Source organism: Belonocnema kinseyi, chromosome 5 (assembly GCF_010883055.1).
Source record: "Belonocnema kinseyi isolate 2016_QV_RU_SX_M_011 chromosome 5, B_treatae_v1, whole genome shotgun sequence".
NCBI classification, from domain to species: domain Eukaryota; kingdom Metazoa; phylum Arthropoda; class Insecta; order Hymenoptera; family Cynipidae; genus Belonocnema; species Belonocnema kinseyi.
Window position 1 is genome coordinate 122,285,564 of NC_046661.1, and position 13,645 is coordinate 122,299,208.

The following is a 13,645-nucleotide window of genomic DNA, read 5'->3' on the forward strand; positions in this document are numbered from 1 at the left end:
TCAAAAGGATATGAAAATACAAAACTATGAGATCAAGGAATGTATTTGTCAAGGATATGAATGATTCATTTACTAAGCCTTATGTATCAGGGAATGCAACTATAATTAGACAAGATAATTTCAAAAATATTTTAAATTGCATGTTGAATATATAAACATGTTTGAAAGTATGGAAAAAATGACAATTTTTGCGAATTATTTTATTTTCACTGAAGTGTTTCAAAACATTCTCGCATTATATATCATGATAAATTAATATACATGGTTTAAAAGATATTTAAGGGATCTTGTGGGGTTATAGAGAAATATTCAGGATTTCATGATATTCCTGAAGATTTCAAGATTTTTTAAAGAAATTTTAAAAGGTGCAACATGTTTCAAACAATTTTAAGAATGATTAAAACTTTATTCAATACTAAGAAATATCGTGATATACTGCAATTTTTTAAAAATCAGAACTTGAAAGCAAAGTAATTAAATAATTAAAAACACGCACATTCAATTAATTTAATACTTTTCAGTGGAATACTTAGTACGAAAAACATGGAAATATTCAATAATTGGTCGCATGTAGCGCGTGGTTCTGTTGCCTAGTTATAATCAAAACTGATAATAATAATTTTGTTTGGTGTACCAGTATATGTAACTTTTTAAATGAGATTAATTAAATTTCAAAAATTGTATAATTCTACGTATTTCAAATACAGTGAAACTCTTCTATAGCACCGATTTTGGGGCTGACGGTGGGTGGGAACTACACTGTTAGAAAAAATGCGTACAACGTCACACCGAAGTGCGAAGTTATAATGATCCCGTGCGATATTTTAGTGTGAAAAAGCATTTCTTCTACTAAAATACACTTTTCCGATGTAAAGTTGGTAAATTTACGAACTCTCAACTTCCCAGTGTTGAAAATACTAACGAATCACACCGAGGAGATGTGAAAGTCTTAATCTAAACTTAAAGTTTCTCTAGAAAGTGTGGAATCAAACACTAAGACGGAGCGAAAATAGTACATTTCGATACGTGTGTGAAAGATGATTGTTTAGTGAAAAGTATCATTCACTAAAAATCACCTCTCACACAAATATCGAACAGTATTTCATACCACGAAAGGCGAAAAAATCTGGTTGAAGTTCAGATTTTGAGGTTAGAGTGGTATAAACAGACAATAGACACTATACGGTGTGAAAATTAGCACCGACAAGTTGCTTCGCGTGCGCACGCGCAGTTAACTTGTGTAGGCTTGTGCAAGCTAAAGAAGTTAGAAGATAAATTTATAATTAAAAAGATAATTTCTCAAGAAAAAAGTATCAACAAAATTGTTCAATTTTCATCTTTAGAAACGAATTTTAAACTGACATAATAAGCATTAAACCAAAAATGGACTGGTTAAATTTTCAGATAAAAAATGGAATTTTCAACAAAATAAATTAGTTTTTAATAAAAAAGATTTACTTTTAATAAAAAAGATTTACTTTTAACAAAAAATGGAACAATTAAATTTGCATTAAAAAAATTAATTTTGATAAAAAAACAATTAAATCTACAACAAAATAGTTCAATTTTCAACCAAAGAAATGAATTTACGTATAAAAATACTTATTCCAAAGAAGACAAAATTGCATGTTGCAATTGCACATGAATATTCAACCAAATAGTTGAATTTCAACTGATAAATAATTTTTCAAGGAAAAATTCAATAGTTTCCAAGAAACTACATGAACTTTCAACCATTTTGTACGAAAAGAAGTTTGATCAAAACATGCATTTTCAACCAAAGGAATGAATTTTTAATTAAAGTAGATGAATTTTTAAACAAGAAAAATACATTTCTACTAAAAAAGATTAACTTTTAAATGAGAATGGTCAATTTTCAGTACAAGAAAATATTTGTTCAACTGAAAAAAAATCGAATTTTCAACAAAACAGTTGAATTATCAACCAAAAAATCCATTTTTAAATAAAAACAGTGATTTCCTATCGAAAAAAGATGAATTTACAACTAAAAAAATACTTACAAAAAAAACTTTCACAAAATGGTTAAATTTCCAACTTTAAAAATGAATATTAAAACTAGAAAATAAGTATTTAACCAAAAATAGAATAGGTACATTTTCAGATAAAAAATTTAATTTTCTGCAAAATAGTTTAATTTTCGATTCAAAAAATTAATTTTCAACTGAAAAATATTTTGAATAAAAAAAATCGAAATTACAACAGAATAGTTAAATTTTTGAACATATAGTTGGATTTTCAATTAAAAAAATATATATTTTCATCAATAATTGAATGGAATGAATTCTGAAAGAAAATTGAAAAAAGAACACAAATTTTTTTTATTATTTTGTAAAAATTTTAAAAGGGGTGTAAAAAAGTGTGTACAAATTTGTGCAATTTTACCATGTTATATATAATTTTAGAAAAAAAAAACAAGAACTTAAATCTTATCTAGCCTTTTCGCACAATTTGCTACACAATCTGGTTTAAACTTTATGTTGGTTAAAAAAATGTGCTCTCCAATTTGAGTAAGTTTAGGACATATTTAGAAATTTTGAAACGATTCAAAAGTAACTAAAACTTGTAACAATTTGTTAAGAATTTCGTATGGTTTCACTGTCAACCATTTTATACAAAAAGAAAAAAAGTTTGATTAAAAAATGCATTTTCAACCAAAGAAATTAATTTTTAATTAAAATAGATGAATTTCTAACAAGAAGAATAATTTTCTACCAAGAAGATTAATTTTTAACTGAGGAAGGTCAATTTTCAAGCAAAAATAAAATAACACATTTTCAACAAAATCGTTAAATTTTCAACTTTAAAAATGAATATTAAAACTAAAAATAAGTATTAAACCAAAAATATAATAGTTACATTTTCAGATAAAAAATTTAATTTTCTGCAAAATAGTTTAATTTTCTACGTAAGAAATGAATTTTGAACTGAAAAATATTCTGAATAAAAAAAATCGAGTTCACAACAGAATAGTAAAAATTTTAAACATATAGTTGGATTTCCAGTTAAAAAAGATACAGTTTTACCAAAAATGGAATGAAATGAATTCTGAAAGAAAATTAAAAAAAGGACACAACAATTTTATATGATTTTTTTTAAATTTTAAAAGGGGTGTAAAAGAGCGTGTAGAAAATTTTGTAATTTTGCCATGTTGTATATAATTTTAGAAAAAAATAAAAAACTTAATTCGTATCTAGCCTTCTCGTGCATTGTTGTTGCCTAATTTTCTTAAAAATTAATGTTGGTTTAAGAAATGCGCTTTCCAATTTGATTAAGTTTAGGAGATATTCAAAAATTTTGAAACGATTGAAAAATAACTGAAACTTGTTACGATTTGTTTTAAATTTTGTATGGTTTAACTTTAAACCATTTTATGCCAAAGGAAAAGAAGTTTGATTATCTTCAACAAAATTGTTAAATTTTCCAATAAAAAAAATATTGAACTAAAAATTATACAGTTAAATTTTCAGTATAAGAAAATTATTTTTTAACTAAAAAAAAAGCGAATTTTAAACAAAAATGTTAAATTATGAAACAAAAAATCAATTTTCAAACAAGAAGAATCATTTTCTATTAGAAAAGGATGCATTTTCAACTGCAAAAATAATTTTAAAAAAAAGTTTAACAAAATCGTTAAATTTTCAACTTTAAAAATTCTTAATATATGAAAACTTTAGGAAACTTTTAATATCTTAAAATACTTATATCGATATTACAAAATTTAGCGTTTACAATTAGATTTCCATTGAAAAATAATTGTAATTGTGAATAATTGTAAAATGAATTTAACAAATTTTATTTCATGAAGAAATATCTCGTGATTTGAAAAGGGGAAAACCATTCTAAAAGTACCTTTTTGTATATTATCTTAATAAATAAGGAACATACGTTTAGAATATTTTCCTTGATTCTACCCTAGGGTCAAATATGGCACAAAAAACCGTCGTGAAATTTCATATAAAAACTATACTCTGCATACATTAATTTTAAAAATGAAAAATAATCATAATTTTATAAATATTCCTAAATTTTGTTTTAATATGTGGCTTAGGGAATAGATTTCAGAAATAAAATGATAAAAATATCTCCATTAGTTAGTAAACCACTATGTAAAATCACCTTTCAAATTATACCAAAAAAATTTCCTAAAATGTTAACAAATGGTTGTACAGATTTGGCTTTAACCTTATGGACCAGTTTCAGAAATATATATTTCTTTTATCGTTTTTCAGCTCATGATTTTGCCCTAAACATAAAGCAGATTAATATACACTTAAAAAATAAAAATAAGAAAGGTAAGAAATTCATACAGTTGTCTGTTAGAAAATCCCACACATTTTTAAATAAAACTCTTTTCCACATCACCTTCAAAGAAAATTGTTTACAACATTTTTATCAAATGATAAGTCTATTGTACTTACGGCAGAAATCAAAATCTTTCATTAATTATGAATGTTTAATTGACGTCAGTTCCCTTACTATTCACACTTGAGAATTGAGGAATCTTTTTTTCGCAAACAAAAAGTGTGAATGTCCTTCGTTTATCGACGTTTATTATGATTTATTTATTTTACATATACATCTATTATGTCTTATAAAAATTAAATAGATAAATCTTAAATTTTAAGTGCATTTTAATACTACAATTCTTAAATGTTTCCAATTTTTAGAAATAATTTAACTAATTTTATATGTACTTAAAATAAACTTTTTTTTTTAAATTGCATAGAACTTATTCTAAGTAAACAAATTATATCTTTAAGCATGCACGGATGTGTCTTTTTTTTAACTTTTCCAAATTTATTTCATTACTAATTTTTATTGAAAATAATTGGACCTCTTGCGATTAAAAGCGGGGATTCAGCCTGAGAAGAAATGTGCTGAAAGTAATTTTTAAAAAATCATTAGAATTTTATTTTTAAAGACTGACAATTCTATACAATTTCCAGGTGAATCTTTTTTTTTCTTTCACAAGAATTTTTAGATTGTTCTGTTTTTTAAATAAGTTGATCCTACATTCTGAAGCTCTTCTAAAGTTTAAATTATTTTTGAGTTTCATTAGTTCTACTAAATATTTCTTGAATTTATTCGAGTATTTACATTTTTTAAACTTTTAATCATAGTGAATTGAAACATTTTGCTTTTAAAACCTTCAACACGCTTTTTTGAAATTTTAGAAAGTCTTTTAATGTGTTTAAAAGTCTTCTTTAATTTTCTTTTAAAGTTAATTTTTCAAAATAAAAAATCATAAAAAATTTTCACACAAATATTAGGAAAATAATTCTTTTTTTTTTTAATCTTGTCAGACCTTCTAATCTTCTTATCTTTAAAAATTACCCAAAATTTTACTGATTTTTTTCAATTCTGTGAAATAAAAAAAATTCCTTTAAACTTTTTCAGATACTTTGATAATTTTTAAACCTTTTTTAATGTTTTGAAATGTTTAAAAATAATCTCAAATTAATTTATGGCAATAAAAATTTACTTTAATTATGGCTGGGAACCTAAAAGAATTTTTTCAATTCCGTGAAACCTTACAAAATTAAACAAAAAAATTTTTCACAAGTCTTATTTATTTTCAAATCGTTTCAAAATTCCTCAATATCTGTTAAACTTACGCATATTTGAAAGGACATTTTGTAAATCAACATAAGCTTTTAAAAAATTGTGCAACAAAATTGCGCAAGTAGGTTTAATAAGAATTAGGTTCCTTGTATTTTTCTATAATTATATAACATAGCAAAATTGCATGAACTTTAATTCTCTAGACAACCTGCAAAATTCAGTTTACTTATAACTCCTCCTAATAGCCAGTTAGCCACCGAAAACGAATCGTGAAGTCGGGGGGCTCGGGTTCTTGCTCGTGCATTTTCGGCCCTACACGAGGCTGGCCAACGCAACATGTAACACCAGAACGATGCAAGAAGTAAGAACTGTCAATAGTCGCACTGGCTGAGATGAAATAGGTACGCTCTCACGTTCGACACCGAACTTTGCACCTATAGAGATGTGGGAAAACACTCTTCAGTTTCAGAGCGAAAAACATTCACTTATCGGTATGATTCAGCGACTTTTTTCTAACAGTTAACTCATTATTTTACCCGCTCCGCTTTTGCTTGTTTTTGCCTGAGTGACAACTGCAGACCCCGCTTACCCCGCGTGGCTCCTGTTACACCTACCTGTGGCGCGGCGTAAATTCTAGGAAGGGCTATAGAAGAGTGGACTATTGAAGGGTTTCACTGTATATAAGTATTCTTTAGAGTGTTCCGAAATTTTTATTGTTTAATTTTCATTCAAATGGCTCGCAAATCTGTTAGAATCGAAAAAAAATAAATGTATCAACAAAAATTATATTTAGAGGTTCCCCAAGTTCTATGAAGTTTAACATGTATTTCTCACACAGAAAAAAAAAATTTTGTAGATTTTCTTCAGAATCTTCAATATTATGTGAATCGAGTTGGAATTCATTCCTCTTCGCAATTAGCCATAGAGTACGAATTAAAAGTTATTTTTTACATATCACATTTGTTTTACATACTAAATAAAATTCTACCTTTTGCTAATAATAATATGTTTTCATTAATTGGTTAAATAATTTATTACGGTTTTTATACAGTTTTTCGTAGGCTAGAGTTAGAATGTAGCGGGTTTTTTTCGAAATTTTCAACCTATTTTCAACTTTTGCGTTAGATCGAGGCAATGATCAATTAAATTTAAAGTATATAATTGTTTATAAAATTTAGTATTGTTTATCACAATATTTTTGTAGAATTATTGAAATCATTGGGAAATCATTTATGCCTTTGTTAAATCTTTAAATCCAAATGTTTGAAATGTTTTAAAAATCATTAAAACCCTTCGGAAATATTTCTGAAGAATTTGGTATAGTTTTGAAATGATTTAAATATTTATAAAGTCATTTAAATTTTGGTTAAATCTTTATAATCTTTGGAAAATCATTAAAATCTTTAGAAAATGTTTAAAAAATCATTAAAATCTTTGTGATATATGCGAAATATTTTTGAAATATTTTATAATATTTGTGAAATTGTTTGAATCTTTACGAAATATTTAAAATATTCAGAAATTCATTAAAATATTTGTGAAATCTTACTGGAATCTTTAAAGAACCTCGAAATATTTTTGGACTTTTGTGAAATTACTGAAATCATTGGAAAATCATTAATGCCTTTGTTAAATCTTTAAGTCTCACGGAATCTTTGCAAAATATTTCAAATTTTTGAAATGTTTTAAAAATCATTCAAACCCTTCAAAAATATTTCTGAAGTATTTGTTATTTTTTTGAAATTATTGACATCTTTACGAAATCATTGAAATATTTTAAACATTTCGAAATCTTCAAGAAATATTTGAAATCTTTGTGAAATGCTTAGAAAAACATTTAAATCTTTGGAAATTTTTGAATTATTTTTGAAACATTTCTGAAATTATTAAAATCTTTCTGAAACCATTTATAACTTTGTGAAATCCTTCAAATCTATCAGAAATTTTGTGAAAGCTTCGCGAAATATTTCAAATGCTTAAAAATATTTAATAATATTTAATAAAATCTTTTTCAAACATTTGTCAAATCATTGTAATCTATTTGGAAATCATTGAAGTCCTTGTGAAATCTTTTTGAACTATCCAAATTTTTGCGAAAAATTTGCAATCTTTTTAAATTCTTTATTAAATGATCAAAATCTTTGTGAAATATGCGGAATCTTTTAAAAATACTTGATATTTTTTGAAATTTCCTAAATCTGCGAAATATTTGAAATCGTTGGGAAATATTTGAAATCATTGTGAAATCTTTATGAAATTATTGAAAATCTCTAAAATAATTTAAAAAGTTTTGTGAAGTTATTGAAATCCTTGGGAAATCACGTATGCTTTTGGGAAATTTTAAAATCTATACGAAATATTTGTGAAAAATTTGCAAAATATTCGAAATCTTTGCCGATTCTTTGAAATGTTTCGACAATCATTTAAACCCTTTGAAAAACTTTGAAATATTTTTGAAACATTTGTGAAATCTTTGAAATATTATGGAAGCATTCGTGAAATTATTGAAATCTTTTAATAACATTGGGAAATAATTTCTGCCTGTGTGAAAACTTTTTAATCTATCCGAAATCTTTTAGAAAGCTTTGCAAAATATTGAAATATTTTTCAAGTATTTGGTAATATTTATGAAATTACTGAAATCGTCGCGAAATCTTTAGCAATATGAATTTTATATGCCTATATGTATTATTTATCATTTATGGTTTCTTTATTATTATTCATGTACAATTTGCATTAGTATATGATTTTACTATGTACAAAGTGTATCTTTCAATATTATAAGTTTATTCTCCTACCCCCACTTAGAGAAAAAAGGCTCCACCGCTTCTGCTGGTAAGAAGGACATATTATCACTTCTAGAACCTTGGCATATGACTAAAAGCTTTATACATTGTGGTTTAAAATATATACTCCAGAGGTTAGAGTTTTTAAAATCCAAGGCTTTCAGTAAATCTCTAAAAGTACTTGTACTTACAGTGTACGAATGGCTATTGGAGTCTAGTACTGAATTTTTTAAGATAGTGTATAAAAGATAATCTTTTGAGAAGTAGAGGCACTCAAAATGTTATTCCTCAACTCGAACACTTTAATCCTACGTCAAGAAAACAAACATTTTATCAATAATAATTTTTTAAATAAATTTACTATGTAATTCAGTTTTTATAAATTGTGTAAAATAATACTTTTTTTATTATATATTGTCCTATCGATTACGATAGCGGAGCTCGATTCTAACAGGTTATCATCATTATATCGTAGAAACAGGGTAAGACCATTTTTGTTTCAGTTTCTCGAAATAAAAATTTTGTTTCTCTTACGAGTGTGAAGAGCTAAATGCAAATTCTAAAATCACACGAGCCCATTAAACTCTGCCAGTATGCAAAATAACTATATTTCATATTGCGCATGTGCCCATGTCGAACAGTGAGACAAAACTGGGAAATAATTTCTAAATCGGATAAAAATTGCGATCTGTAGACTGATTTGTAAACAAAATACAATCACAAAATTAAAAGGTATTGTGTACTTCGCCCATTATTCGATACTCTACAAGTTTATGCATAGACGCAAACTGCATTATGACCGCTAATTTAGTTTTATCTTGGATTTTATATTCTACATTTACAAGCTGTCAACCAAAAATAATTGATAAATCAAGTTTGAAGATATAATATTTATTTTAGAAATATATATTTGTTTTAATTTCATTTATATTTTTAAATAAAAATATCATAGTATGTATAAGTTAATATTGTTTAATATTATATGAAACATATTTTCACCTGACTGCTTTTTGCAATTAGGTAACTTCAAGTTATTCTACTAAAGTAGGTGCACCATAAATTTTCTTTAGATAGTCTGGAGCTGGGGCGTTTCAAAATTCATGAAAAGCTTGATTGTTTCAAAGCAAGCATGAGGAATGAATTCCTTAGAATAAAATGTAATTTATAATAAGTGGAATAAGTTATACTTATACAATGTAAATGAGATTTTTTTTCAGTGGTCAGAAGTAGCTTATTATAGTTGTAATTTCTTACAACATAATTATTTTAAATATAAATATGAATTTCTAGTAGATTTAAATTATATAATACCTTTCTGTACGGACTTCCAGGATGGTTTTTTAAATTTTTGTTCCTTGATATATACCAATGAGATTTTAAGTTGAAACACTTAGAAACAGATATGAAAGGAAGCAATGTTTGTCAAGATGGCTCTGACATTTCTTGGAGAACATATTAAACAAATCCTTTTCAACTGAATAATATTAAACTAGAATTTCGTTTTATATATGCAGACTGCTTACAGAAAGTGTTTCTCATTTTGATAGTAATTTAGCGGAAACTTGTTTGAAGTATACCTATGTTTCTTCATGAAAATTTAATATAATTATAAGTACCACCGGTATATTAATATATACTACTAATATGAAACGGATCAATAATAATTAACAAATTCTATAATGTTGTATAATGTGAATATTTTTAATAATGAGTATAAAATGTAATTAATTAATTATTGATTACATTTATTTGTATTTATCGTAAACATAAGATTGTTAAAAGAAAATGTGACATGCATGTATTGATTTTTATTTGGACCCCTTCCAGCATGACCTATAAAACAGCCTCTAAACGTTTATCGAATATTTTTCGATATATTGGACGTGATTAATACTTTATTGCAGTTGTTTTTGCAATTAATTTAATAATTCACAAGTAAATAAATTAAATACCACTGCGAAGCACTATGAATGTATTCAAAATGGGTGTGTTTATTTGTACACATTTTATGTGTATTTTTCTTCCTTATATACGCAGGAAAAAATTCTGCTAAGGTTACATGATTTTCAGTTAAAATAGGGACATCATATATTTTCTATGAAGATTACAATTTTCTGCAGAGTTTACAAAATTTTCATTTATTTTAGAAATTTACGGATATTTTCTGTAACATTTACTAAACTTTTCTGTCAAATTAACGTCATTAAATTGCAAAATCTAATTATAAAGTCTATAAGTGTTACAGAAAATATCTGTAAATTTATCAAATAACTGAAAATTCTGTAAAATCCGCAGAAAATTCGGCAGTCATTAGAGAAAATCTATGCTGTCCCTATTTTAACTGAAAATCCTGTAACCTTAGCAGAATTTTTTTCTGCGTGTATGTATGGAATAATTTCGTTTTCTCATAAAGGAAGGTTTTTCTTTAGCGAAAGCATAAAAATGGATTCTTTGAATAATTTTCAAGCTTATGTTTCTGTTTTACCAAAAATCTTATTTTCAGAGAATCAGAGAACCCATAAAAATGTGAATCAATGTGTTCTTTTACACTGAGTAAAATTTTCAACAATAGAAACAATGTAACTGAAATCGGGACTATAGAAGAGTTTCACGGTATTTTGTTTTATGTTGTGATTTAACCCTTAAAGACCTTCGCACTTAAATGTTCATTTTTGATCACCCATACAAAAGTGATTATTTATTGAAAAGATGCGGAAATAAAGTTTCATTTTTTATATATAAATAATTATTGTATATAGTAAATAAACTCTGTATAGGTCCTTCTTAAACCTATTTAAGTTTTACTATTGCAGGGTCAAAATAGGACCAACATTAAGACTCGGGTAGGACCTGGCAGTTCCATATTAGGTTCTCGCCATTAGTCCTATTTTAGATCTAAAAGTGCTGAAAGTGGAAAAATGCAGCAAGTATGTTTAAAGAAACAAAGACGTTTTTGTGAATTTTATTCATAATCTTTAATGTTAGGTGAATCGAGTTAGACCTCAACATTTTTATTCCAAATTAGCCATAGAATACGAGTGTAAACTTATTTTTTAATTATCATATCTAATTCTCCATAAGTCTATTTTATAGGGTCCCCAAAAAATCCCAAAAGTAAAAAATTGGATTTTAACAAATAATAAACAAATATGAGAGAAAGCCATTTTTTTAAACAATCTCTTTCTTTTTAAAAATATATTGTTCTGAAATAAAACAGATAATCGGAATATTTGTCAATTTTTCTGTATGGTTAAATTTTTGGCTGAAAAAATTCTCTTTCGCTTCGCAGAGAATCGAACAACAGAACTTCCGATTGATGATCGCGGTTGCTTATCGAAAGAAGAATCCTTTTTCGGAAATACACGTATTATTTTGCCAGGTGTAACAATTCAAAATTTTCAAGGAATCTGTATTATTGTCAGAGAATAACAGAAATTCTTAACATCTTTTCAGATTAGATGGAGCTATCAAGTAAAAATTATTACAATTAAATTTTTTCTTAATACAGATATTTTCCTTTGATCCGCTGGGAAGCGAAGCACAGAACTTCCGATTACCGTTCGGGTGCTTTTCCCTTAAGCTACTGGAGAGATTGAAAAAAGAATCCGTTTTCAGAAATACACATTAAAAATAGTGATTTAAGTAGTAAATAAACATGGTTAATCAGTATATCCAAAAATTTAAATATTAAATGAATGAATTAAGCAACAAATAATATTTATTTACTTATTAAAAACACGTCTTTTAAAAATAATTAATTAAGTAAAATCTGCTCAATGAAATTATAAAAAATATTATTAAATAGCTGCAGTATTTTAACTGTGCATTACACGGAAAAAATTCATCCGTAAGATGTCACGAACTTGTAGCCAGGTCTCGGATACGGGATAAAAAAATCAAACATTAAATCCTTATTTTTATGAAACATGTGTGGATAAATTTAAAACTTCCCAGTGGACACAAACTTTGGCGTCGTCTTTACGACATCTTTACGACATCTTTACTACATCCTATATCCATGTCGTTAAGGTGTCTTTACGATATCGCAAATAAGTCGTATGATCTGATGATGTCTTTACGACATCGCAAAGGCATTGAAACGACATGGACATAGGGTGTCGTAAGGATGTCATAACGATGTCATAACGATGTCGTAAAGACGTCGCCAAATTTTGTGCCCACTAGGTTGTTTACGAACAGTTCGAATTTCCTACGAACAACTCCTGAAAATTTTATACTTGAATGTAAAAAGGGAAAAATTTTATTTGCGCGATTTAAGTTATATTTATAAATTCGCACATTTCTGAGGATTTGAAACCTCGAAATCGACAGTTTGTAAACATAAAACATGAGGGCGTAAATACGCGCAGCCATCGAGGCTGAACAATCAGAGTCACGTAGACGAACCTATTTCCTAGTTCCCAGATTTGTCGGGCAAGCTCGTGAGTGCTCTGTGAAACTTTTCCCAATCACGCATGATATTTTTGTAATTATTTACGAAAAAAAAGTGATGAGCGCTTTTAGACTTGTCATATCGAGTTCGTCAATTCTTTTTAAAAATTCGGAGATTATTTACGAAATTACATCAATGTCCAATGAATATTTCTCATATCCGAGACCTAGCTACTAGTTAGTGACTTTTTTACGTATAACATTTTTCGCGTAGTTCGCCAGGAGATGGAGCTATGAATTACAATTTTTTCTGAAAAAAATCTTCACTCTGACTGGAGTCTAATATGATTCTATTCTGAAAAGACGTTAAGAATTTTTGTTATTCTTTGATGATAATACAGGTTCCTTGAAAATAATAACTCATAACATCTAGAATAATAATGCGTTTGTTTCCAAAAAAGGATTCTTCATTCCATCTCTCTAGAAGCTTAAGGGAAAAACACCAGACCGGAAATCGGAAGTTCTGTGATTCGATTTCCAGCCGAACGAAGGAGATCTTTTTTCATAAAAAAATGTAATTAACATTTTTTGTATTCATAGGTCTGAAACTAGCCTGAAAAGAGGTTCAGAATTTCTGCCATTCTCTGATGATAATACAGATTCCTTGTCTATATGGATCATATTATATTACGTTTTCCTTGACGCAAGTAATAAGGGCCTTTTTATTTAAGGGCATGTGACACAGCTAAATACCTATATTACCGACCACAGTTTTTCAGTTTACTGAATGTTTTTTTGAACCTAAGAACTTTTTTTGTAAGTAAAATATCGAGCTGAAACTTTGAGAAATGCAAGAGCCGAAAGAAAACTACGTTTAAGTACAA